The sequence below is a fragment of the Coturnix japonica genome, chromosome 4 (genome assembly GCF_054131305.1).
Source record: "Coturnix japonica strain WE chromosome 4, WE-NBRP24, whole genome shotgun sequence".
In the NCBI taxonomy this organism is placed as follows: Eukaryota; Metazoa; Chordata; class Aves; order Galliformes; family Phasianidae; genus Coturnix; species Coturnix japonica.
In genome coordinates this window covers 58,008,547-58,035,301 of record NC_140666.1, presented here as the reverse complement: position 1 = coordinate 58,035,301, position 26,755 = coordinate 58,008,547, and the positions used below count along the sequence as shown (strand labels likewise).

At 35.6% G+C, this 26,755-nt stretch overlaps 1 long non-coding RNA gene across 1 annotated transcript in view; it reads left to right on the top strand.

Annotated features, from left to right (window-relative positions):
- Positions 1-26,755, top strand: part of LOC107313530 (uncharacterized) — a 49,228-nt gene that overhangs the window by 6,006 nt on the left and 16,467 nt on the right. Inside the window, exon 2 of the long non-coding RNA XR_004307157.2 lies at positions 14,940-15,022. This is a non-coding gene — a long non-coding RNA (uncharacterized LOC107313530). The remainder of the gene's footprint in view (positions 1-14,939; positions 15,023-26,755) is intronic.

The window sequence follows — 26,755 nt, the reverse complement described above, 5'->3', positions numbered from 1 at the left end:
TACACACTGACATTCATCAATCCTTGCAGAACACAGCATGCAGAATTTGGTTCATCACTGGCAAAAATGCATAGCTGACTATGTTCAAAAATAGTGTTTTGTGGCTGAGAATTTATCAAATAGTATTATTGTACACTTCGAATCTGTTGTAGTTTCCATTGGAATAAATAGAAGACATTATTTTCAGACTGACCTATGTGTACTAATTACTAAGAGCAATTTGGATTGACTGTATGCCTACATGACATAAAGGCAATGCAGTCACCATCCCCAAGTTCAGCGGAAGCTCTCCTATTTGATCTTTCTCTCATTATGAAGCTGGACTATATGCCCAAGCTTCTGATATTCTGAAATCTTTTAGGGATATTTTAGGACAAAGCTTTCCTTCTCCACAATGAACCAGAGATTTCTGCATTTCACCGTGCCATTTGGATGAGTTTAAAAAGCATGTATATTTAATTATTTTCAGTTACTTGTTTTTCGATACTAATGTTCTAATTTTTTGCTTGCTTTTGATAGTAATTAATTAACTCAGCACTATTAAAAATCACTTTTTTGCTATCACTATCCAGAACTTTTAAAATCACTTTTTTTCTAATATTAGCAGTAATATAAACAAAATTGTAGTAACATTTTTGCTTACTGTCAAAATTTCAACACAGTTATGAATTGTGCTGATGTAAGGTGGATCAAAAAGCAGTTTAAATAGACAGTCCTTACACCAATGTGATTATATTTCATTAAATTTTCTAGTCTCACCAAGGGCCATAAATGTAAAGTCAGGCTGTAGTTCAAAGTTTTGTAATAAAAAACAAAATATTTTTATCATTATTCTTATTTCATTAAGTTTCCTTTTATAAAAAGAAGCACCTTCTGCTTAAATCTTTAAAAGTTTTGCTTTTCTCAAGCAGAGCTGTTTCCAAACCTATCATGTGGTAAACAGAGCTGTCTAACAGAGGGAAATCTCCATAGCAGCCGTGTACTGCACAGTCCCACATCTACTACCAGGTTACTTCCAGTTATGTTTTTATAATGTCTTCAATAAGCATTTAGATATTGTACTCAGGGACATGGTTTAGCAGGGAAATGTTGGTGGTAGGTGGACAGTTGGAGTGGATGATCTTGGTGGTCTTTTCCAACATTGGTGATTCAGTGATTCAATGATTTAAATCTGAGTCACACATTTTTTTCTGTGGAATGCCATGCAAAATTACAACTCTAAATGTTTAGATGAGGGTTTTGTTTTATAGAAGAGAATAATCTGGATAATTACGTGAATTGGTTTTTGTCCACTTTGCTCTCATGGATTTTTTCTGTCAGCAGTTTACACCAATGAAATTCTTTCACTGCCATACCAGAAATAAAGAAAGCTCAATACAACAGGGGCTTAAATATGCAACGTAGTAACAGTATAAGGTGATCTAGCAATTCTTTGTCACCTCTTACTTTTATAATTCCTTAGGAAAGAAGTCTTTTGAACTGAGCGTATTCATTCTGGCAAAATTACTACATAAGATTCTCATGGGACACTTGCATAACTGACCATTAAGAAGAAAACTGGCACAGTCAGGAAAACACAGTAGATACATTTTCTCTTCTCATTATTATCCTTTTCCCAAGTGTAGGACAATGTTATATAATAGCTGTTAGAATCTGCCTTGCGTTACAGTGCACTGATCAGTGACTGAAGATTTCACCAAGAGTAAAAGATTGCATTCAAATTAACTCATGCTGCAGATGATCTGAAAACTCTGCATGAACAAAAAACAGCTACAAATGGGCCCATCTGCAGTACAGATAAACTTCTTACAAATATCTCAGAATACAGAAAAAAATCATTCACAACTGTTGTTATGAAAGCAAAAGCTGAAAGGTTTAAAAGCAAGCTTGGGCTACAGCATTTCCTCCTGCTCAAAAATATCATCATGATTCTATACTGTGGTACTGCATTACGTATTTCAAAATTTTGCCTCTAAAAGTATTTTTAATGTTGAATTGAAGGTTAGTGGTACTGGTGTATCTCACAAGTAGCACAATTCTTCTCAGGGAATAAACCTTTAGAAAGCAATACGAAGGTTATGTTTATTTCCAGTGCAGACTCGTGGGTAGGATACTGTATTGGTGGTGTCAGTAGACAGGAACTTTGAACAAAGTCCTGACCACGCTTCTGTCACTGGAATTGGAAACATCTAAGGGTTTTACTAATTGTGTGTGACCTGAAAGCTCTCTGAAATCAGTGGAAGGATTTCTATTTATTACTGTAATCAGTGGCATGGGAGGTTCTTTGGCTGTTTTTCTGAAGCTCTGGGTGATCTGATCCTTCCTCCTCCCTCAGTTTCCTCGCAGGAATTGCTTTGTCCTGTGGATAATTGAGATCCTCTCCAGAAAGTCTCACTGGTGACAGTGACTTTGATAGGTCATTTAGAAAATAATTCAATATCAGCTTGAAAGACAGGTGAAATTATGTGTTCAAATGTATGCCACAAAGCAGTGCAACAAAAGAGACTGAAATATGGGCTGCTAATATGCCTCCCCTGTCCAAAAGACCATTTTGCGTCTCACTTTCTATTATTTTTTTTCTATACTTCTTTAATAGATTATTTTTATACTGGTGAAATAAGTTAGAGATCTGCCAACTCTTGTTGAACCCTGTATGTTCTCCAAAATGAGCTCTGAAATAATGCTTCAAACAAATTAAAGTCATAAAATCTTATTTTTAAGTATTTCATTATTTCATTTCCTATCCTGATGCCCTATAATTCTGCATATCACAGATTGTTAGATTTCAGTTGCAGGTATCAGTCATTCCCATAATAGACCGCAACTGAAATTGTTTTGATTTTTCTGTAGTTAGATGGATAAATGAAATAGGAATAAAAACAAGAATGAGATTGCAGGTCCAGAGCTTTTTTATAACAATTTTAAAAGTATTGCACCTAGATTATAGAGGACTCCTTAGCATGAAGGTTTCCTTTTTGCTTAAATTATAGGCTACAATGGGAAGCATCAATAGGCAATAATAAATACTAAGCTGGAAGTTGGTGTAGTCAAACTGTATTGATTTTTGGTGTTGTGGATTGCAGTCTGCATCTTTCTCTGTGTGATGCTGCCAGTAGTGATATAAGCTCTTTGATTTTTCTCTGCTAAAGCAGAGAGAGGCCATGACATCAAACATTTCCAAAACACAGAGAGTTCATGTTAGAAGGTCATGAATACTAAACTAACAAAAAACTGGCATTTTCAGTCCACTGTGGTCTTTCTTCCATCCTGTTTAGTGTTTAAAGAGCCTGGTTATTGCTCTAACAGCAGATTCTACATGGCATATGAAACTTAAAATAATATATGGCATGTGCAAATCAGCTCTGTTTCTCTGTGCTAATAGGAAAATGCATAGAAGCCCTTGATTTTCCATCTCTAGCAGCAGTAAGTTCATGTTCATGTTTGGAAAAATACGTGACCTCTGTATCCTTCCTGTATGCTGCTGCAAGACACTCCAGTTAGCTGCAGTGGGCTGTACTGCAGTCAGCAACTCGACAGTGGACTTGCATATGGCTGGCACAATGGCCAAAAGCTTTTTGGAAGCTCTTGCTAGGAAAATACTGGAGAATAATAAAGTTTTGTGTTTCAGGGAGTAGTAATCAAACTTTGTTATCCAAATATTATTGAATTTAGTGGCAAATGTATCTTTAGACTACACTGAGAAATTGTATTTCCCTGTATAATGTTTAGTCAAATGTTACATGAAGACTATATCATACTTACATGCCAGAAAAGCCAATATAATTTGAGAATGCCTGTTTTAATAAGTGCTCATATGATAGTGATTGTTGTATATGTGTTAAATATATATATGTGTGTATATATGTTTTATATATATATATATGTATGTATGTGTATATATATTATATATATATATATATACCGTGTTCTGTCAAGTATAGTTTCTTTTTTTTCTATTACATTAGACTGGCTGAAAACAAAATGTGATATTTGAATATGATGACTAAATGATCAGCAGCAGGTGATTATTATGAAAAGTAGTAAAGCCTACAGTGAAGGCCATGTTCAGTAGCAGCATTCTGGCCCAAGAACAAACTTGAAAATATTGCTAAGATTTCAAGGTACAATTTAGTTTGACCTTTAAGCACAAACCTCTGCTAGGTAACTAAATTACCTTGTCCCGAGGGTGGTCTCTTAAGATAAAGCAGCATTGTTTGCATAAGATATTTGCACTATAGAGGCTTAAAAAAAGAATGTATGCAAAGAATAACTTACCACCTTTCTTCCTTTTCATCAGCTGCCAAACCATAACATTGCTGAAGCAATTATACTTCTTTTTAGTTGATAACCAGCAGTGCATATGTATTTTACTAGTCTTGAAAAGTCTCGTTGTACTTTTGAATGATGTCAATTACTGGTAATACTGAACGATTACGTGGAACATCTTGGGAAGCTGAAAGATAGCATAGCCCTACATTTGTGTGTCCATTTGTTATCCTCTTATTTGTATTTCCCACTTGTACAGCACTGAGTGCTTTTGAGCTTGTGTCTGCGTGAAATGTGCTGAAATACTAAAAAAGAGAGGTAGAAAAGCATGTATGTAGTGCCATGCTGAGGAAAGTCACCAATCTATTTCCTATTTGAGGAAAGATGAGTCTCAGGTAGATATCAGATATTTAACTGAGACTTTGAACATGCTACATCCACATCAGTGTAAACTTTGCAAACCACTGTCCTGACCCTGAGTAAACTGGTAAAGAACTGGAAGAGAGGAAAAAACAGGTTGGCATATGTTGGTTAATAGTAGAATTTTTGGAAGTGGTGAACAGAACCAGATCAAAAAGGGAACACACAAGGTTCCCCTACAAGGACAGGCTGAATGACCTGGGGCTGGCGAAGAGAAGGCTCTAAGGAGACCTTCCAGCAGCCTTCCAGCAGGGAGGATGGATAGGGACTTTTTATAAGGGCATGTAACAAAAAGATGAGGACAAATGGCTTTAAACTGGAATGGGATAGGTTTAGACTAGGTATGAGGAAGAAATTATTTATTGTGCAGGTGGTGAGACACCAGAACAGGTTGCCCAATGAGGTTGTGAATATCCTCTCCTTATAACACTACTTGGCATTCAAGGCCAGGCTGGATGGGGCATTGAGCAACCTGGTCAAGAGGGATGTGTCCCTACCTGGAGCAGGGTAGTTGGAACTACGTGATGCTAAGGTCCCTTCCAACCCAGATCATATAATGATTCTATGATTCTGTGATAGCAGACTGCTAGACCAGATCTACAAGGACTGCTGTACAGTGTCACAGGAAGAAAATTCTAAGTAGAGAGTCATTTATCGAATTAGCAATTTGTTGCCTTAGTTTTCATACATCTGTTGTAGGAAACAGAGTTTCAGCCAACAAACATTAAATTCCTTCCATAAAATAAAAACAAAGAAAAGTTTCTCATGGAATTTTACTATTCCTGGTGCAGCATCTGCATTCAGTTAAACACAGAAGTTTGTTTGGAAATATCCAGCTGAAGATGAACACCAAACTCATTCATTAACTGTATTGATGCCAAAAACTCTTTGAAATCTCAGTGTGTCATTGACAAGATTTCCAGAATTTTCAAGATCTCATCGAGACTGTTTAGTTCATATTATCAACTATTGAGTTCTTTGCAGATCAAATATTATCCAGTGCTGCTGGCACACATTTCTTTTATTCAGTGATTAAGGAGTTGTTCATGCCTGATTGACAGCTGCATACTGATGAGGCTGGTGTTGACTACCTCTGGGCAGCAAAGGTGATCAGCATTCACTGAGCTGCACAGGGCTCACAGACTGGAGCAGCCGAATTTTCCCTATTTTGAATATGGAAATGGTTGTACTAACAAAGAATTAAAACTAACACATCACAGAAAGGCTTGTAGAAGTTATGTGAACAAGAGCTTCTAAAAGGATAAAGAAATAAATCTACTTCTGTGTATTTTTCTGATTGAGAAAATCTGAGTTATTTATGCACAATCAATTTAATTTTCCATTAGGGTCCTGATTTTCACAATATCTACTTTTTCTTTCAATTTGCAGGTGATATAATTTATGTTTCTGAAAGGGCTTTCCCAGTGTTCTAAAAGGCATGGATTTTTGTACTAGCTTTTTCCACAGGGAAAATTTTACCTACAGACTGTATCAAAAACATACCTGCTCTGCGCAGGATTACTTCCTCGCACTCAGACCTGTCACTCACAACCAAATCCCTGCCCTGCTCCCCTCCAATGTTTCTGCTCTGATTCTGATTTCCATTAGGATTCAAAATATTGCCTTCTCTGGATTTTTTGCTTTTTGGGGTTTTGTTTTTGTTTTTTGAAACATGCTGATACAAATTGTATTGGGGAAAAATATTGAAGGGTAAACTTTTATTATTATAATTTTTATTTATTTATTTATTTATTTGTCTCACTGGATAAATTTGATTCCCAAGATAGAAAACTTGAAAAGCCAGGAGAAGTATTTTTAACCTGGTGTTCATCAACAGAAATATTAGTGTAGGTACTGCTATAAGCAGTTATCGTAGTATCATCGTAGTATCATAGTCTCGTGTGAGTTGGAAGGGACCTTAGAGATCATCGAGTCCCATTTGAGCCTCTGTGTAGCAGAACGGCACTTCTACCACTTGTGCCACAGGGGGGATTTGAACCCAGGCCCCAGTGTTGCCAAGCGGCATTCCTACCACTGCGCCACCGGGGTTTCATCACTTTCTTTTTATATGAATCAGTTCGTGATATTAAATTGATTTTAGTGATTTTGAAATGAAAGTCTTTCAAACAATGATGGGGATGAACAAGAGCCCCAGCTGTAATTCTATAAAGAAAATACACTGAAATACCAAAGTCTGTAGTCTGCTGATAAAATACATCTGAATATCAAAGGAAACATCTTCCTACTACTTTTTCAAAGGCAGAAGAGTAATAAGAGAAAAAAAGAAAAAAGAAAAAAAAAACCAAAAAACTTTGCCGATTCTCTTCCTCAAAATTGTAGATAAAGGAAGCATTCAATTAAGAAGATTCACATTTATATCACATAGTTGTCTTTATTAAATATCATCCTTTGCATTTTGTGCAGTTAGCCAACTCAGTTTCCTCAAATAAATACAGTGTTAAGAACAATGTTTTCACCATAGATAGTATCTCCTGGGTGAGGAAGAATTGGCATGTTTCTTTTCAGCAATGGGTTGTTTGTTTGTTTGTTTGCATTGCTGACAGCATTCAAAACTTTATTAAAGGGCAGTTGTGATTTTAGCTGGTAGGTTATGTTCCTTGAAGGAACATAGGAAAAATATTCACAAGCTGTTCTGCTCTGTGGGAAATGGGGATCTGTATATCAACAGGACAGAGAATGGTGTGTTCTGGCCAAGAAGTAGCCAGTGGTGTTTGTAAGCACAGTGTTGTTGCTGTCACACAGTTGAGTGTGTTTATACATCTTTTGTGGACTGTAATATTCTAATTCATTAAAATTAATGGATAAAAATGTTTTACATCAACATTGGCTTCTCTAGCACATCAACTGCTGTTTTGACAAATTCTTTTGAGCTTGATTGTGTAGCACATTAATTTTTCATGGAACTGCCCCCTTTTAAAATGGTTTCTGATGACACATTGACAAGCTACAGAAAATAAACCTTTTGGTGCCATTTTCACAGCAAGATTACTCACAGTAGCGGAACACTTGCACACAAAGTTCATCCAGACAAATTTTCTTCTGTAAAACTGAATGTTGGGTTGTATTTATAGAACTGCTCTTAAGCTTGAAAATTACAATCATCTACTTTTCAAATGTGTGTGGGTAGCAGGCTGCAGAATCCAAATAAGAGCTTCAGTTCTGTAGAGAGAAAATCAATGACATGTTGAGATTGACAGCAAGCCTTTCCCTAGGGATTCAAATTCTGACAAACAAGCACCCGGAGCTTTCGTACTTATCAAGCTTCACTTCACATTATTTTGAAAGACAATTTCAAATTTTACTATTTAGTTCCCAAAGGATAATAACAATTCTGGACATTCTCAGAGATAGGCCAGAAGTACTGATTGCAATGGCTGGATCCCTGGCAGAGACAGAGCATGGAGGAAATAATAATACAGTCAGTCATTTCATTCTGGTTTTAGGAGCAGACTGAAAAATAAGTAAATAAAAATAAAAGGATGAAGAGTTGATGCTGGCAACTTGGTTAAAGACCTTTCTATTGAAACTAAAAAAGGGCAAACATTTCAACAGGCTGTACTTGTTGGGATTTTCATCACTGTAACAGTGAATCACCTGAAATCATTGGAGAAACCAAGCAGAAATAAATCAACAAAAGTCTACTGATTTCTATATTCTAGTAGTGTGTCAAGAAAATGCTCAGGAACTTCTACAGGTATAGACCTATTTCTTCTTCCTAGAGTATGTTTCTAAGAACAGTACCATGGGAAAAGTTACACTCATCAGTGCAGAATACAAAGGAAAGCCTTGTCCCTTTGGTTAATATCCTCTTTGGTTCTGTTGTACTTTGAAAGTGTGAAAATCGTAACAAGAATTCTAAGAGTTCTAGAACAAAAAGTACATTTCCTCTCAGCTTACTTTTCTTTCGTTAAGATTCATTCTTGATCTTCACTTGTAGGCACAAAGCATGACTGGAACATTAGCAAAAACAAGAGAGTATTTCTGTGACAAAGGTTTTCTTTTGCATCCCATTTGCCTGTTTTGTTGCTTTATTTTTAAATAATCACTATTGTCAACTGCAGTTTTTAAATAATTTCCTGTCAGGTTCCTTCTGTCTGCTCTACTTAACTGATATGTTAGTACTCTGAATGCCAGCATACTTTATAAATACCCCTGTAGTCTGCAGCTTTGGAGTCACTGCTTTGCTGATGGTGTAAAGAGCACAGAAGCTCTATCTGGAAGTACTGGGCTTTCCTATTGCCCAGTGGCTGGGGAGCCGGTGTATTGTGAAGTGAGATGAGGTAGTGTCTGGAATTTTTTGCCTTGCAGAAATGTTAATTAAAAGTTGGGAGTAAGTCTGATTATTATTATTATTATTATTCAGAACAGGCTAGAATCATATGGAAAACATGGTTATTCAGTACAGATCATAGAGTTGTTCTTTTTTATCTAATGTACAACCTGTTAAATTTGACAAAATCCTCATAAAATTGCTAGGAAATGTCATCTGAACCTAGTTTTCAAAAATACTGAGATTAAATGTCATATGTTACTCTTCTAAATCATAATAATGAGTTCCTTAGAACCCAGGGCAATATGTCAGGTGTCGTCATGCTGTAGAGAAGACTATTAGTTCTTTCTGGTTGATATAATAAGTATGTCTATGCAACACAAAATTACATTAACCTTTCAGACTTACGCATTGTGATGTGAATAGAGATATAATTAGCTTTCCACTGTCACCCCTAGGTTTATTTCAGAATTATTGAATTCTGAATTTTCACCTCTCCTGATTTGCATTGTTTGTTTTGGGTTTTCATTCTTTTAACCTGCATTTATTTCAATCTGAATCTTATTTTCCTGAGGGGCCTGTTGTTTTGTTTCTTCTTGTTTTGAAATCCAAACTAGTATTTCAGTTTCTTTGAAACTTGATATAACAAGTAGATTTATTGGAGTTATATTGCATCCACGAAGATCACATCAGCTCTATAAAGATTACATCTTCACACATAACTTGTGCCCTTGGCTTGCATTTGTAAATGATCTATCAGAGGAAATCTCTCCTAATGACCAGTAACACTGGAATAGAGCCATAGTATCTCTGTATATATGAATGATGAAAGTTTACTGGAAACAATCAGGAATGCTTCAAATCCATTCTCATGTTAGAATCTTAATCTACTAGATTTCATACAGAGAAAGTTTTTCAATGGCAGCATCTTCTGGGCTTCATTTTAGTTATTCAGTATAAGTGCTGCTGCTTTTCATTAAAACTTGTTAGCAACTTGTTCTACAGGGAAGAAAAAAAGAAAAGAAATAACATGATTTTTAAAAGTACTCTCTTCAACTGAATGCACTTGACTCTGCTTCTTACAGCAAATGGGAAAAGCAACTGATCTGTGTTGTTCTTTTTTACCAGCATGGACTCAATAATTCAGCAAGCCTTTTTGAGAGAAGAATTGCCTTCAGCAATTAGCTTCAGGGCAAAATGTTGAAAAATCTATAAAAAAACATAATAGGGCACTCAATTGACACAGAAAATAACTAGTATTATTAATGTAGGGTAACAAATCCAGGTATCAACACTGAGGGTAAGTGCCCTGATAAGAATGCAAATGAGCTGCACATATGAATGTTTTCCTTTGGATTTTTTTCTGTTTTTAATATTTCTCTCTTATCCTGGATTATTTTTTTATTTTTTTATTTTTTTAAAGCAGTTTTAAGGTGTTTTGTTACATGCTGTCTGGTTTGTGTTCTGAGTTGGAAAGGGATTGATTTCAGCCTAATGAGGACAAAATAATAGAACCAAAATGCTGTGCTTTTATGTGATTTTTCCTTATAGAATACAGTTCTTGTTTTTCAGTTATATATATCACATTTCTTTTATTTATTTTCTACTTATACCATATGAAAATGAATTTGCTTGCGAGATGAGTGTAGTGTTCATTTTCTTGAGTATAGCATAAAACACTAGAATAAAGCATTTATCATTAATGTTAAAATCTTATTTCTTCAGCTCACTGACATTGTGCAAAGTTGTTAGTGTATAAAGAGAATTTTTCAGTGGTATTGAACTTTTCTTACACCTCTTTATTACCTTTGCTGCAGCCTTTGGAGAACAGCAGGGAACAATCTCAAATGGCTTCTGCCGCGCTGCCTGCACTGACACACATGACAGACCATTGCAATCCTCTTTATTAGCGTCTGGTTTGGTCAGAACTTTTGGGAGCCATGATCAGTGCTCTGAGAGGTCCCTTACCTGCTTTGCAACTTGTACATTCAGCAAATTAGAATCTTTTCCTAGAGGATTATTGTACTTAGATGTATTTAATGCCTTCCTAACAGTGAATAGATAATTGTATCTTTTTGTTTATTAGAAAGTCTCTCCTTGTATTTCATGTGCAACAATAAAGGATTTTATTTATTCTTTTACAAAAGGAAATGCTAGTGACAGGGAAACAAGCAGTCATTTTAACTTAACTTTCATTGATTTGCAAACAAATGCTACTCAGAAAGGGTGGGAGAAGCCTATAGGAGAGGGACAAGGCTACATGGGGGGTAACTATAAAAAGCAGTTAAGACGGAGGCAAAAGAATCTGGAAAATAACATGGAATTTTCACATCTCATTTTTCCAAAACTGATGAGATTCTTCAGGTGATGAATAAGAAAACAATGTCAGAAAATGGTCTGTGTGCTCTTGCTCATTCCATATTGAGGAGTGCTGATGGTGATGTTGGTGGACTCAGAAATGAACACTGTCTGCATGTGTGGTTCCATGTGCATCAGAGGGATGAGAATCCAGCCGCTTTAAGGCTGAGAAAAGTCTTCTGTAATAAATTGCTTATGGTTGTTTGTTCCAAGGCACAGAGCTGGTCAGAGCTGTAGGGACCTACTCAAGCAGCTTATTCCCACAAGAGGTGCTGAAAAGCAGGCGATACAAATTATCTGAGGCTGCCATAGAAGATAGCAGACTACAAAAGGCAGCTACACCAGGCTACTTTTCTGTAAAAAGCCTTGCTGCAAGCCTGCCTACTAGGAACTACTCTATGAAATGCAAACTGCATTGTTCACTATGCTTTCTTGTGTTTAATACCGTTATTTTATCTGATTTTCTTTCCGCACATCCTTGATGAGCAACTTTGGAGCATAACCCACCAAAACCCTTGCTCCACCGTCCCCTTGCTGATATCTTCTGGAGTCATTACACTAGTCTTAAGTCTGAAGTCTGGAGATACTGTATTAGTACCTTTTATTTGATGAAAACTCTGCAAAAGGGCAAGAAGCATTCCTCATTCCCTTTTGCTCATTTATATTGGAGATGTGTACATGCCTTTTGCTTACATGATAAAGGGGTAACATAGCATATAACATATTTTGTTCTTTTAATTGGGCAAGCATCTAAACACCATTCAGCCCTTTGCTCATTCTCTCCCCTTCCCAGTGAAACTTGGGAGATAATCAGGGAAAAAAAGGTAGAGCTCATGGCTTGAGATAAAAACTAGGACTGAAAAGGGAGACAAAAATGATAGTAATGACAATTGTATTTATATTTACAGAACAGGTGGTTCACAACACAGTTGCTCACCAACAAATGATCAATGCCTGGCCAGTCCCTGAGCAGTGCTGCCCCCTCAGCCAATTCCCCTCAGTTATATAGTTTTCCCCATGATGTCATGCAGTATAGAAAATCCCTTTGGCCAGCTGTGGTCATCTGGAGCTTTGTCAGGGGAGGGTCAGGTTGGTTGTTAGGAAAATGCCCTTCACTAGTGGGTGTTGGGCATGGAACAAGCTGCCCAGGGCCCTGGTCATTACCTCAAGCTGACAGAACTCAAGAAGTGTTTGGACACTGCCCTCAGACATAGGGTTTGAATTTTCAGTGGTCCCATGCAGAGCCTGAAGTAAAACTTTATATTACTTGTGGGTCCATTCTAACCTGAGATACTCTGTGATCCTATGATACTGTCCACTTCTGAGTACTCTCTTTACACAGACTTTGTCACTTAATAGAAACCTTTGTAAGCCTGCTCCACACACTAACGTGGCAACAAGTTAAAATGACGGAGTAATGCAGTTTTCCTTGGACTTAGAAAAGACAGACAACTCAACAAAGAATTTGGTATTTCAAACACCAAGCAGGTGCAAGGGGAAGTATGTGGTATGCAAGGAACAAGATGAGATCATATATCATATGGCCAAGGAGCAAAGAAAAGGAAGGCAGAACAGCAGGGAATGAGTGGAGTGAATGTACATTTTTCACCAAAGCTTAACTATAGTGTCAAACTGCCCTTTGCTTTCCTGCTTGTCACTGGATGTACATAGCTTGCACAGTTACTGTCTCAATGAATGAGTTTCTCAAAGTTGATTTGGGGCTCAGTGGAATAAAATGACTTTAGAACACATCTGTATTTAAAATAAATGACCCTTGTAGAATCCCTGACCTGAACAATTTGAAGTCAGATTTTCAGCATTTAAACACTAGTTATGTTTGCTACAGTGTCTACAGTACCCCCTTATTTCTCATATAGGTGAGGTAGTAAACTAGGTAAGAGAAAAAATAGCATAGCTGTGTACAAATCAGATCTTTAACAGCATCCTGTGCACCCTGTTCTTTTTAGAAAACCCTGTCAGAATCTTTTGTTTATTTAATAGTTCATGTAGCTGTTTTTTGAACAAAGTGATATAATTTTTTTGAGGAATAGAAGAGGCAACAGTTCTTGTCATAGTATGTATGCCCTGGAGTTTGTTACATTATTTGTCTGAAGTATGAATTTTTGAAGATAAATCCTCAGCCAGTGTAAATGTACATGACTCCAGTGAGCTCAGACAAAACTGACTTGTGATGTTTTCTCCTTGAGTAGAGCTATGTATTGTAGCTGAGCGTATTGAATTGTTCACTACCATTGAAAGGAGTATTTCCACTGTTGGCCTGCAGTTCTGCTCCCTTCCTTGCATTACTCCAGTGTTATCTGCACTCTGCTGAACCACTTCAGTTGGCTTATTCTGGAAAAAATACATTCAGCTGCAGAATGTGACTTTAGCCTGGGCTGGAAGTTTTCCCACCACAACAGTGTGGAATAGTTCATTCAACTGAAGGAGAAAAAAATCAGAAAAAAAAGAAAACTGTTGCTCACAGTCTAAGACCAACCCAGTTCTCAGTCAGAGAGGTGGAACAAATACAGAAGTGAATATGTTAGAAAACAATAGTCTCAATGGTATATTTTAGTTCTATAACTTACATTCCAAAACACTTTAAAGACACAATTATTTTTATAATTTATTAGAAATTTGGGGGTGTAGTTTCCCAAAAGATATCTGGTGGTACTAAAAAAAAATAATCTAACTTAGTTTTATTCTTACTTATTATTAATACTTACTTATTGTAAGTATTCTTGCAGGCTCCGTATGCTTTTAATATGAAGATTTCGGATAAGAAGATCTAAATTTAAAATAGTTCACTCAATGTCTTTGTCTTATTTAGTAAGTAGTAAAAATTTTTCCATTTACACTTGTTAGAACTGCATAGTGAGAGCTAATGATACAGCCAACTGAAAGTAATTTCATTCCTGTTACGCTGAGCTGTAGAATAAAGTTCATGGAGTTGCTGTTAGTTTGATTCAAGCCTATTTCCTTCTCTAAATAAACCTTCTTATATATTGGGAGTTGAAACTGAGATCTGGGTCTGTGGTCTAATTCTTAATCACTGCTTAAAGTCGTTATTTGAATCAATAGCTGTTATTATGTTAACCAGGGTATTTTTTTATTATTTTTTATTTATAAACTACAGTAGAAATTAGGATTTTTTACACTCCATGTAAAGTTTGGAATTCCCTAGAATTTTATATGTATATATATCTGAATGTCATTCTTTGACTGTTAGTCTTTTGTAACACATAGGCATAGGCAAATCCTACAAAATATTACCTTCTGGTCTAAATATTAAATTTGTTTTGAATAAAAAAACAACAACAACAACAACAAAAAACAACAACAACAAAACAATCACAATACAGAAATTTCCTTCAGCAAAATAAGTTAATATGTAATTTCTGCTTGTACGAGGTTTTTCACTAGACTTTTGGAGTTTCTGGCTTGACAGCTAAGCTGTTTAGAAAGTTTTCTAGAAGCAGATTATAATTTAAACCATGCAACTTGATATGTAAAATAACTAATTATTTGTTGGAAGTAAACTAAAAATATTTCTGAATTAATAACTAGACGGTGAGTAATGTACACTGTTTTCTCTCTTTTGAAGGACTGAGAAAATAACTTGCAAGTTCAACTGCTGTGGACAGCAGAGTTATGATGTAGAATGGAACTTCAAGAATGGATGTCCAGGTTAGTGCAACTAATATTTGAGTTATTTCATCAGAATGGTACTTCAATTCCCTGATTCTCTGTCATGAATCCAGGAACCACAGGTGATGATACGGAAGGATAAATATCATTATGTTGTCTAACTGTTATATTATTGAGAGTGCAAATCATCCACTATGCAGGTCATTTTCAACTCCTGATAATCAGACTTCAACAATACCAGTGTATAGTTGGTGGAGGAAGAGTTTGGCTTTGCTACAAAGTATAGCAGACTGTATTTCTTCCTATAAAGTACAGGAGGGTCAGTAGTCACTCTTAATTCATTTGTATTTTATCTCTCACTATCATAACCATTATGTTAGTTTCAGTCATTCTGAAGTGAAAGAATTTGAGAATACATTTATTTACCTCACAGGCTTGTAATAGAATCTGTCTGTAGTTTATGTATGTACGTGTCCATTTACATACCTGATGGTGTGATCTAAAGCTTCACACAGTTAGTTTTTAAGAGCATTAATTTACATTCAATTTCTGAAAGTGTGAAATATGTATCATCCTTTTCGGATGAAACTTCAGTTAATCTTTGATAAAAGTGCTACTACTATTCAGACCATCACAAAATGTGGTTCTTTAGATTGTACAGCAGATAATCAAAGAAACAAAGCTCACACAGTGCAGTATTTTCTGGCATACCTGTGAAAAGGTTAATTCACAAAGGCTTAAGCTTTTAGGTGTTAGCTGCTAAAAAGAGTTTCAAGGTTTTGGATCAAGAGTTTGATCCTGTGATTTAGTGCTCTCAGGTCAGAGATGAATTTCTACATCATGTTGCAGACTTCTTCAGTTTCTGCTAAACCCTTTTATTAGTAGAGATGGGCCTGAGCACTGAAGTTCAGGGTGTTTGCCTGCTGTGAGGACTAATAGGCAGACTAATAGGTGACTCATCCAGAAGCTTAGCCTACTTCCACTTTTAGCATTTAGCTCAGATGCCAGCCCTTGTTTGATGATGAACATTTTGCTGCCTGTGACATGAAAGAATTCAGACAGAATTCACTCTAAGTAATAATGTGTGAGATTTATCAGCAAAACTTCCCTGTAACAGCAAACAAATATCCTGAGTGCTTTTCCTGCTTTCTTTTTTACTTTTTTTTCTGGCTCTCAGAAAGATATAAGCACTAGTTTTCATTTTTTTTAATTTTATTTTTTTCCCATCTTGAGACCAGTTATAGTTTATCATGCCCTCTAACTAACAGCCTACACAGACACCTTCACAAAACATCTAACCTTCTTGTCCAATGAGGCTTGTAATTTGCTGCTAACCCACTGGACTATTAAGACTCAGAGAAGGAATGACTGAGTTTTTCATACTTATAATTATGCAAATTAGCATCAACGCTTTCTCCAGACTCCATTCATAAAAGACCCTACTTATTTAACTACTAAAAATAATAATAATAATAATAATCCAGTATAGATTGTGGAAGCTTTCAGAACCACTTTCATGATGAATAAAATAATGATATAAATATATGTAATATATATATATATATATATATTATTCCAGCATATATATATTACAGTAAGAGTCTTTCTGCTCCTAACCAGCTTTATTCCAAGAGAGCAGAAATTACAGTGTTTCTAGAAATGTAAGTGATACCACGTGCTAATATAAATATCTGGAATTATTAAGACTAGGTTAGTTTTACTTTGTCAAGAATTTTCAGTCTTTGATTTCAGACTCACAGTTACTTTGGTAAACCCTGTGGTTCCTGGTCTCTGGTGTTAGTTATCTGTGGCGTGTTCTCTGACATGAGAATGGACCTTATTGTCTCTAGCTGCATTCAGTTCTGCACCTCAGGTGAACCTCTGAAACAAGCTGAAGAAAATGAGAATTTCTACAATAAGCACTTCAAACATTTTTCTGTCTTTGGAGGTTATTGCTTACACATGCAAGTGCAGCATTCCTTCTTTTCTGCTATCTTGTAAAATCTGCCTTAGAGAAGTGTATTTTTCACTTGGAGCTCTTAAAGTGACAGAGCATGGCAATGAGCACCAAGTGGAGATTCTGAAAGACAAATTATAGAGTTGGCTTTTGCAATATCTTCTGTGCAAATTCACAAAATAATCACTTTCAGTGTAGAAATCAATCATTAATGAGTTACATTAAAATGTCACGTTGGTATTGGACAGATTTGTTTTAATGGTTTTGATTATCTATTTCATTGTTTCAGTAAAGTGTATAATTTTACATATGCAGAATTTAATGGTGTAGGAAGTCTTGATTTCATTATGTTATAAGCAGATGTTTTTATTGCATTTAATGAGTTAGCTGATTAGCTGATTCAATTGTTCGAGAGATTTAGGTTTAGTATATAATGTAGCCTATTTCAATCTGAGATTTAATTGAATGTGTGTTATTTGTCCTTTGTATCTTCCATATAAAAACTTGATGTTATTTGATACCATTTTTTTCCTAAGTAAAATGACATAATTAGGAAATTCTTAATTAGAGGAAGAATGTTTTGTGTTTCATTTTTCTTTAATTCCTCACATAATTCTCTTTGTTATCTGTTAAGAGATCTGCTCCCAAACTATTAGCATAATATTGGAAAGCCCATTTCCATTGTACATACTTTTTTATGTAGATTTAGGCAAAGGAAATGCTCAATGAGGTAATGCAACATACGGTATGAAATCTCTGGCATCTCTGATAAATACAGAAGTTATTATGAGTCAATGGTGGTATCCATTGTGGGTTGCGTTAGATACAAGTTTTAACTATGTCTGAAAATCTGTGAGAATAGCTTGAGTTCAGAAGTGTTCTTGAAACCAAGCACAAGATCCATGAAAATTCCTAGTAAAGTTGTTGTAGACATAAACATAAAAAGGCTTCCAGGCTGTACTAAAGCCTGTATGATCAAAACAGTTCTTGTCAGACAAGGTGGTTGGTTATAGAACACATCTTTTCTCTTTTGTAGTATTGCTTTATGTTTGGAATTTGCATTACTGCCTTTGCTGAGCCAAAATGAGAGTTCCTTTCTCCTACTTGTGTTGTAATCACAAAGGAGACTTCAACATTCTCATCTTCCATGTAGCTTAATGTCTGTAGTTTAGGAAGATATAAGTATTCATATCCAAAAAAGCTGCTCCAGAGCCAGTGTGAGATATCTTAATTGATTCTTGATATTGTCAACCGCGATTTGTATGTCCTTGGTACAAACTTGACTCATAGTTGTTTCTTTTATTTAATGCTTTTAAACCTCCAACTCAGTCTCTGAATGGACTTATCACTCCAGTAGTTGGCGGTATTTTCAGCCAAATGTACCTAGCTCAACTTGGCTGTAGTATCCTGACCAGAGTTCAAATCTCTGCTTTCATTTGGATGGGTAACGTGCGCTTATCCATCATATAAATCCTGATCAGATAACCATTAGTAGGTAACACCTAAAGTGAAAGGTGCTCTTGGAATATAAGCTGTTACTGCTAGCTGTTTTGTCACATGAACACCAGTAAGTATTTCCTATATTCAAGGTTATTTGTTTTAATATGCATATTTAATAATAAGAAACAACCCTGCATAGATCCTTTCCTCTGCAAATATTTCAGGAAAATCTCATAGTTCATTTAAGTACTGCAGTGCTTAAAGATTCATTGTGTCCTACTTAAAAATACAGTTCTATTCTCCTGAAAGAGAGTTAAAGAAATGTAAAATAACGTTCCACTGAAGGACCAATAATGAAAGAATGAATAGACTTCCCACAAAGAGTTCACAAGTTTCTCAGTATCCTTGCAAGTGATTTTCATTAAAAAGAAAAAAAAAGAAAAAGAAAAAAAAAGCAAAAAAAAAAGCATGAGCTTGCCAATTAGATGAGTTAAGACACATCACATCACCAACAATTGTTTGTTTTATGTAAGTCAAGCAATAAATAAATGAATATTAACTCAATATTTTCTGAACTTCTGTCAGTCTTTTCCTTGTTTTTTTAAGAGCATAGCCAGAAATGATGGTCACTGAGTATGTATCATATTTTTCTGCAAATAAGGGTTTTAGTTGTCCTGAATGCAACAGGAAATGCACAAATTAAGGCGCAAAATAGCACTCTGCATTTTAAGGTTCATGCTGTTTTCATTTCAGTTGGATGTTTTTAGTCACTGTTTGGCCAGTATTACATTTCATCTAAACAGCGTTTAACATTTCCTCTTCTTCCAGAGTAGTAATATATACCTAAGTTAATGGATCAGTTTCTGTGATTACACTAAAAAAAATTAAATTGTAAAATATTATTACTTTTAAATTTTGAACATAAGAATGATTTTATGTGAAAAGAAAGTTGCAATGTCTTCATGTATAATTAATACAAATAGAAGAACTAGATATAGAGGGGTACATTTACTTTAAAGGACGAAGATAATGAAGAACAATACAAAATCAGAAATGAGACTCCTGAAAAAAACAAACCAACACGTACTAATCTCTGTAACTTCGAGTGTTTTGAAGATTAGAGTTTCTTACATAAATATAGATGAAAATATTTATCTGTGATACAGTTTTGGAAATACTTTGCAACACTTCTGAAATGGTTTTGAGGGTTAATTTACAAATAGTGGTGTTAACCTTAGAATAGGCTCCAGGGAGCTTTTTGGCTTCCAATGTGCCTCACATTTTCATGAAACAGAGAAAGAGCTCATCTAAGAGAGTGGTTGCAGTAAGGGTCAGAAACAAATCTCTTTTCTCACAAGAAATTATCATTAAAGAGTTACTGAAATCTTAATTATTCATGGAATCCTATGTAAAAATGGCAAGCAGAAGTCTTAGTGAAAGCATAAAGAATAAATGGGTAATTATAATTAAATTCTTTGACTCAGGTTAGATTTTCTGAAAGAATCTGACACTTTACTTTAGCTTCCCTGTCTTCTCCTCAAAAATCTCATTTACCATTAAAGCTAATGGTCTAGCATGAGAACAACTACTTTTCTAAGCAAGCCAGTTTTTCTTTTTTAAATCATTATTTTTCTTTATGTTCTGTCTTGTCATTTCTTGTTATGTGTGATTTTATATAGATTACTGTAATTATAGAAAAATACTCAACCAGGTCCTCTTACAATTTGGAGATATATGGTCTTGAAAACATTATTTCTGATATGTTTCTCAGTGGGTTCTATTTCATTATTATGAAACTGTGTGAGAAACTAGAGGTTTTTGTACACAAATTATGTACAGACAATTATATGTGATGAACACTCATAAAACAAAGGAACAGTTAAGAGCCAAATATGAGCAAAGTCTGCAGCTGGAGAAAACAAGCTTTGTGGCACAGTAAATAGCACAATCTCTCTGAGCTTTCAACATATCCAGTTAGAATAACTTGCACTGTGACACATATAGAACAAAGTAAAGAATCAGATTAAACCTAAGAACAGTAGTGTGCTTGGGGTGCCAAAGGGTGAACAGGGTAATAATTCATTTTTGATGGCTTGATTTAAAAGATACTTCGTATCAGAAACTTCTATGTTTAATGAAAAATTGCACCATCCTCAAAGCAGAAAAAAATGGGAAGGAAAAGCAGGTGGTACTTAGCTGGAGGTATAAAAAATGTAGAAGACTGATTGGAAAGCAAAATAGGCTTTTATCAAAGAAGAGATTTATTTACTTATCTAGTATTAAGACCTCCATTCACTTGTGAAGGGTTGGTTTCAATTTCTTCATTAAAAAGATAAAAGAAAGAGATACAGAAGAAGAGCAAAATAAGTGATAAAGAGGAGAACTCATGATCTTCCTGCATTTGTGTTTCCATTGTGTATAAGCAGAGATGGACGCAAGCCAGCCCAGACACAGATCTCTGTTCTTACCCTGGGCAAACCAAGTTCATATTTCTGTAGAGGTAATACAAGGCAGAAGGCTTCTGGGATGAACTCCAAGCACAGTTTATTAAAATAATTTCTTCTCTGTTTTTTGTTTTTGTTTTTGTTTGTTTGTTTGATTGATTCTTTGTTTGGGTTTGTTTGTTTTTCTCAACAAAAAGGTATTATCTGTACAGTCCAGTGTGTGTTTCCCCTTATGAAAGTGCCTCTTTCTAGTGCCTCCTAAATTTTTGATTAATGAATGTGTGTCAGTTCACAAGTTGCTTGTTTCAGAATGGATGTGTAGACTTTTGAGAAACACAGATGACTTGTTATTGAACATAGGTTTATTTAGCAGATAATTTAAATACAATTTCCTTTTCAACATGATCAAGAATATAATCAGTCTTCACATCAAAGTTATTATTAAGGTGGGCTTGGGCAGAAAATAACAAAAATAAAAACATTTCTGTTGTGCTTTTGCATAGGTGAAAAGCCTTTAAGATAAGTGTATTGTTTATTTTAACTATTTTGAATTGAAAGAAAAATATATATAATTTTCCATGTTTTATCATGAAATTCAATGTATATTAATGTTACTCATAACTTAAACAACCAAAAACAAGACCAGTAGCTAAGGTGGTTCCTCACAGGCCAATTAATGACGGTTTCTTTTCAAAACATGACAAATTTGTGAACAAGCAGTGTGTCAGGCAGTCAAGGACAAATTCAAGTAAAAAGTCCATGATTAAATTTGCTCAAAACAGGAAACAATCCCAAAAATCCTGGCACCTGCGTGCCAGGTATCATCTTAATATCCTTCCCCAAGCATTCATTGTTACTGGAGATCTAGTTGGTATGGATATTCTTTCCATTTTTTTTAGTGAAAAGCAATGTATAGCATTGTTATGGGTAGTACTTAAAGGAACTACACTTCTCTAGATAAACCCACTTATCATATTTTTAACTAACCTTGTTCATATGAAAGAAAAAAACAAATAAAAACCAACACCTGAAGTCCCCAGCTGTTTGTTGTGTTCTCTACATCTTAAATACTTTTTCATAGAATGTAAAGAGGTTAGAATTTCAGTGGTGTAAGAATTTTGAAAGCCAGAGGGATGGATTTTCCTTCTTGTGTTCAACAAAATGTAAGATCAGTTTGTTTAACCTGCCGTGTTATACTTCCTTTGGTTAACTAGAATGAATTCACCCAATTTTCATTTGTAAATGCTTTGCATTTCATGTCTTGAATGTCTCTGTCAGTCTTTTATCCATCTCTGCTACTGTATTTTGACATATATCTGTTAAGATTTTGATGTATGTTTGGTCTAACTGCATGTTTGTTAATAGGTGACCTTTTGATTTGATTGTATGGCTGACTTCAGTGCTAATAAGCTGAAGGATGAGATGTCTAATGAGTCCTGTGTATAGAAATAATGATAGATGACTTATTTGGAATTCTACAGACACAGCATGGCCAAGCATGCTGAGGAGTCCCTGGAAATGAGCCAATCTTTGAGTGGGAAGCTTTATTGATTACACAGGGATAGGGCACGTTTTAATCATTTTTACAACACTGTACTAGCCTTAGGTACAAAAATCCATTAAACAAGGAATAAAAACTCCATTTTAAACTGGATCCCAAGTTGTTTCCTGACTTAGTCAACAGCAGTTCCATAAGATCAATCACAGTTACCAAGGCGTATTAAAATCAACTTGTTTAATTTTAATAGTTCATATTCCTGACAGTGAGTAGCAGTTCATAAAGCTAAGTTGCTTTTCACTGAGACAAGGGTTTCATTTATCTTTGTGGTAGTTCTCTTTCTTTTACACCAACCAGCATTTTGCTTTCCTTTCTCCCTCCTTCCTCCTGGCCCACACTTCCCATTTTCCTTAGAGAATTTTCTATCTTTGTGACTTTCATCCTCATTTCTAGAAGCAGAAGCCTTGTAAATGACTCAACTTCAGTAAAGAAGGTGGATCACTTGAATTATTAGATGACGTAAATTTACAGACCTCAATCTCTTTTCAGGAGTCTCTGTTAACCTCTACTACATGAGTGATTATGCTTTCAGACTCCTAATCAAATTATAAAATTTGTCAGCTGTACTGTGAGCAGGTACATTCATTTTAAACTTGTACTTTCTGTTTAGCTCCATTTATTTTAGTGTTCTCTGTTCTTTATTTTCTTAGGGGAGTTCTGTGTAACTAATTACTAATTTCATTCCTACAGTTATGTCTGTTCTTTTGAGAATGAAAGATCCCAGTTCAGTTTGAATCATTTTATTTCCTTCCTCCAGTATCTAAAGTTAATAGTAGACTATTGAGACTAGTTGCAGAAAAGAGTAGCAAGTTTGAGTCTGAATCTCAGACAAAATATTACTGTTACCTTAAACTTCAGCAGTATGAGCTTTTATAAACCCATACCTACTTACTGCCTAGACTGGACACAAAGTTATTCTACTCTCTTCTGAAGAGTCATGTGCGCTTTCAAATTTCCAGTCGTTTTGGGTATTTTCTGTGTCATTAATCTAAAGATCAAAGTGTGTTACATGGACAGATGCAAGGAAATATAACCCAGAGGTAGAAAATGAGACATAAAGTTTGTTTGGAATACACAAATATGTAGAAAAGATCGTTAGTGCAGTGAAGCTTCTATTTCTAATCAATATTCTCAGCCTGATAGTATGGAGAGAAATAAGGATAAAATCATGGTTTTAAGTTTTGTTGAATTACCTGGTTACCCAGAGTTGAAGGAAAACAGCTGAGAAGAAACCAAATGCTGAGTCTTTTCAGAAGAACAGTGAGTGATGGTTCTAGCACATGAGCTCCACTGCAGCAGAATTTATATAAAGCATCACAGCAATGGCATGTTAAGGCAGTAAGTGGAAGAAATGAGTATGATTTGAACACATCATCTGTGAATCTTTAGATGTAAAGGAAATAAGTGGTATGGATAGAAAATTTAACACTGAAATAGTAAGAGAAAAAACATGTAATATTAGCAAGCACAATTATGGGAACACACAATACCAAGGGACTGTTTTTAGTAAAATTTCAGGGGTTTTAAAAAATTTTGTAAAATTCTTACAAATTTTACTTAAAAGGTTACCTTTTTTGTAGCATTAGATCCCACAGACTTTAGGGCAGCCTGTGGATTTTCATACAGTTTCATTCATGTTAAATAAAGAAGGTCCTTTTTGTACAGATGATTTCCTAATTTGACAACTTCAGTTCAGATGTGACTGTCTATTTCTCCTTTAGTTCTAGTTTTTCATGTACTATTCTCTACAAGTTTTGTTGCAAATTTTAAAATGCCAGCTGACATGCAGGTGCAGGGGGCAGAGGGACAGCATACGCTACAGCTTTGCTGTGGAAATTGAAAGCTTAACAAAATGGAGCTCTTTGCACATTTCATTTTTTCTTGGCAGCATATCATGATTTGTACAGACTTTGTTTTCTGGAGTTTTTCTGAGCCAATAATTAATGTTGAAAATAGGAATTCAGTGAATACAGCTAACTTGAGGATCTCTAGAGATTCTGGAGAGTGCCATTTACTGAGCTGCAGTGACACATGTATATGGCCCATCCTTTGCAACTGGCCTGGCTTCTCTTTACACTTCTTCCATTTACGAGTTTCATGAAAGTAGACGAAGCTCACAGTCCTGTCCTGTGGTCTTTTGTCTCTGAAAGACTGACAAAACTTCACTTAACTGCTGGCTGTTACTATTCCAGTGTTCTAGGGACTCATCACTTAGAAATAGTGTGCCTTCCTATATTCTCTGTGCTTGGTATGCCTGTTGAATAGTTTTTTCAGCTTTTGTGTGCCTTCAAATGCAAAGGTTTAGCAAAGTTCATCATGTTGTTAAAGGAGAATCTACAGATTGCCAAGATTGTTCTGTGAGAGTTCATCAAGTTTAGGATGCACTCCTGGGTTGATCTTAAATAACTTGATTTTGTTTAGATTTATTTGGAAAAAAAACTATCTTAGTGCAACTTTGATCTTAGTTATCCAGAAGGGAAAAATTTTAAACTAAAATTCTGCCCAGTTGAACTTGTCCTCTAAATAAAGTACAAATTATATTGTTTTTAAAGGGCTTGACAAATTACCAGCTTTATTCAAGTAGACCTCTACAAAGAGCTGCTAGATAGTAAAACAAATACATGATTTAGCTTTTTCCTCTCCCTAGGCCAAATTCAAGAAAAGAAGTTTTGCTCTAAGGAGAAGGCAAGTTTTGCTTTTATATGCATATAATCTTGCAGAATCATTATTATGAATAATGGGCCATAAGAATTGGAAGAGCCCCATGGCTCATATTTATCAACCAACTACTGTAATGATGGACATAGTATAACAATCTCACTAAAATAGAACTCTAGGATATTTTCCCTAGTTTTTCTCATCAGTCCCTGGCAAGCATTCTCAGAAATGAAAATCCTCAAGGCAATGTTAAATGTAACTCAATTTCAAATTGCAGGAATTCATCTTCAAAATGGAAAAGTTGTGTGTCTCTGTGTCCAATTAATTCTTGGCTTTCATTTGAAACTGCCAGCAAATTTGCCAACCCAATTTGATGGGTTTTATTTATGTGATATAAATTTTGTCAGCTGATAATTGGTCTCATATATATTGGAAGGTGATTTTTTTGTTCACCAGCAACCTAGATCAAAATGTACACAAAATGTACCTGAAAATGTAATAATCTATTTCACCTCACAGAGCCAATCACTCTCTTTAAGTAGCTCTCAACCCTGTGCAGATGGCAGATAAATCAGTGCAACTTTGATTATTAATGGAAAGCAGAATATGTATATTATCATCTTCCTGATGAAAACCCCTGCTAAAACATTTTTTCAGAATTCTTCTGACTTGCTTTATATGAGGGAAAAAAAAACTAATCTATACTTGCAAAAGCCTATACTTGCAAGATAGAATCATAGAATCACCAAGGTTGGAAAAGCCCTCCATAATCATCTAGTCCAAACATCCACTTACCACTTAAACCATTTCCCTTTGTATAACATCTAAATTTGTCTTGAACACCTCCAGGGATGATGACTCCATCACCTCCAAGGGCATCCTGTTCTAGTGCCTAAGAACTCTTTCAAGGAAGATTTTTTTTTCCTAATATCCAAAGCGAACTTCCCCCAGTACAACTTGAGGCCATTTTTTCTTATCCTATGTCACTAGATACATGGGAGAACAGGCTGATCTTCGCCTCACCACAACCTCCTTTCAGTGTGTTGTAGAGATCAACGAGGTTGCCCCTGAGTTTTGTTCAGACTGAGCAATCCTGATTACCTCAGCCACTCCTCATAAGACTTGTGCTCCAGATCCCTCACCAACTTTGTTGTACTGCATATGCTCCAGGGCCTCAGTGTCCTTCTTGTAATGAGTGGCCCGAATTTGAACTCAAGATGCTTCTTCAACAGATCCAAGTACAGGGGGATGATCACCTCCCTGCTGGAAATGCTATTTCTGATACAAACCATGATGCCATTGGCCTTTTTGGCTACCTGGACACACTGCTGGATCATGTTTAGCCAAGTGTTGATGGACAATCTCAGGTCCATTTCTTTCACACAGACTTCCAGCCACTCTGCCAGAAGCTTGTCACATTTCCTGGAGTTGTTGTGGCTAAACTGAAACATTTAGCACTTGTTCTTGTTGAAGTTCATCCCATTAGCCTCAGCCCAGCAATCCAGCCTGTCCAAAACCCTCTGAAAGGCCTTCCTACCCTCAGGCAGTTCAGCACTTCTTCCTAGCTTTTTGTCGTTTGCAAACTTTCTGAGGGTGCACTCAGTCCCCTTGTTCAGGTCATCAGTAGAGGCACTGAACAGGTCAGGCCCCAGTACTGATCCCTGGGGAACACCACTTGGGACTTAAAAACCATCTGGATTTAACTCCATTTACCA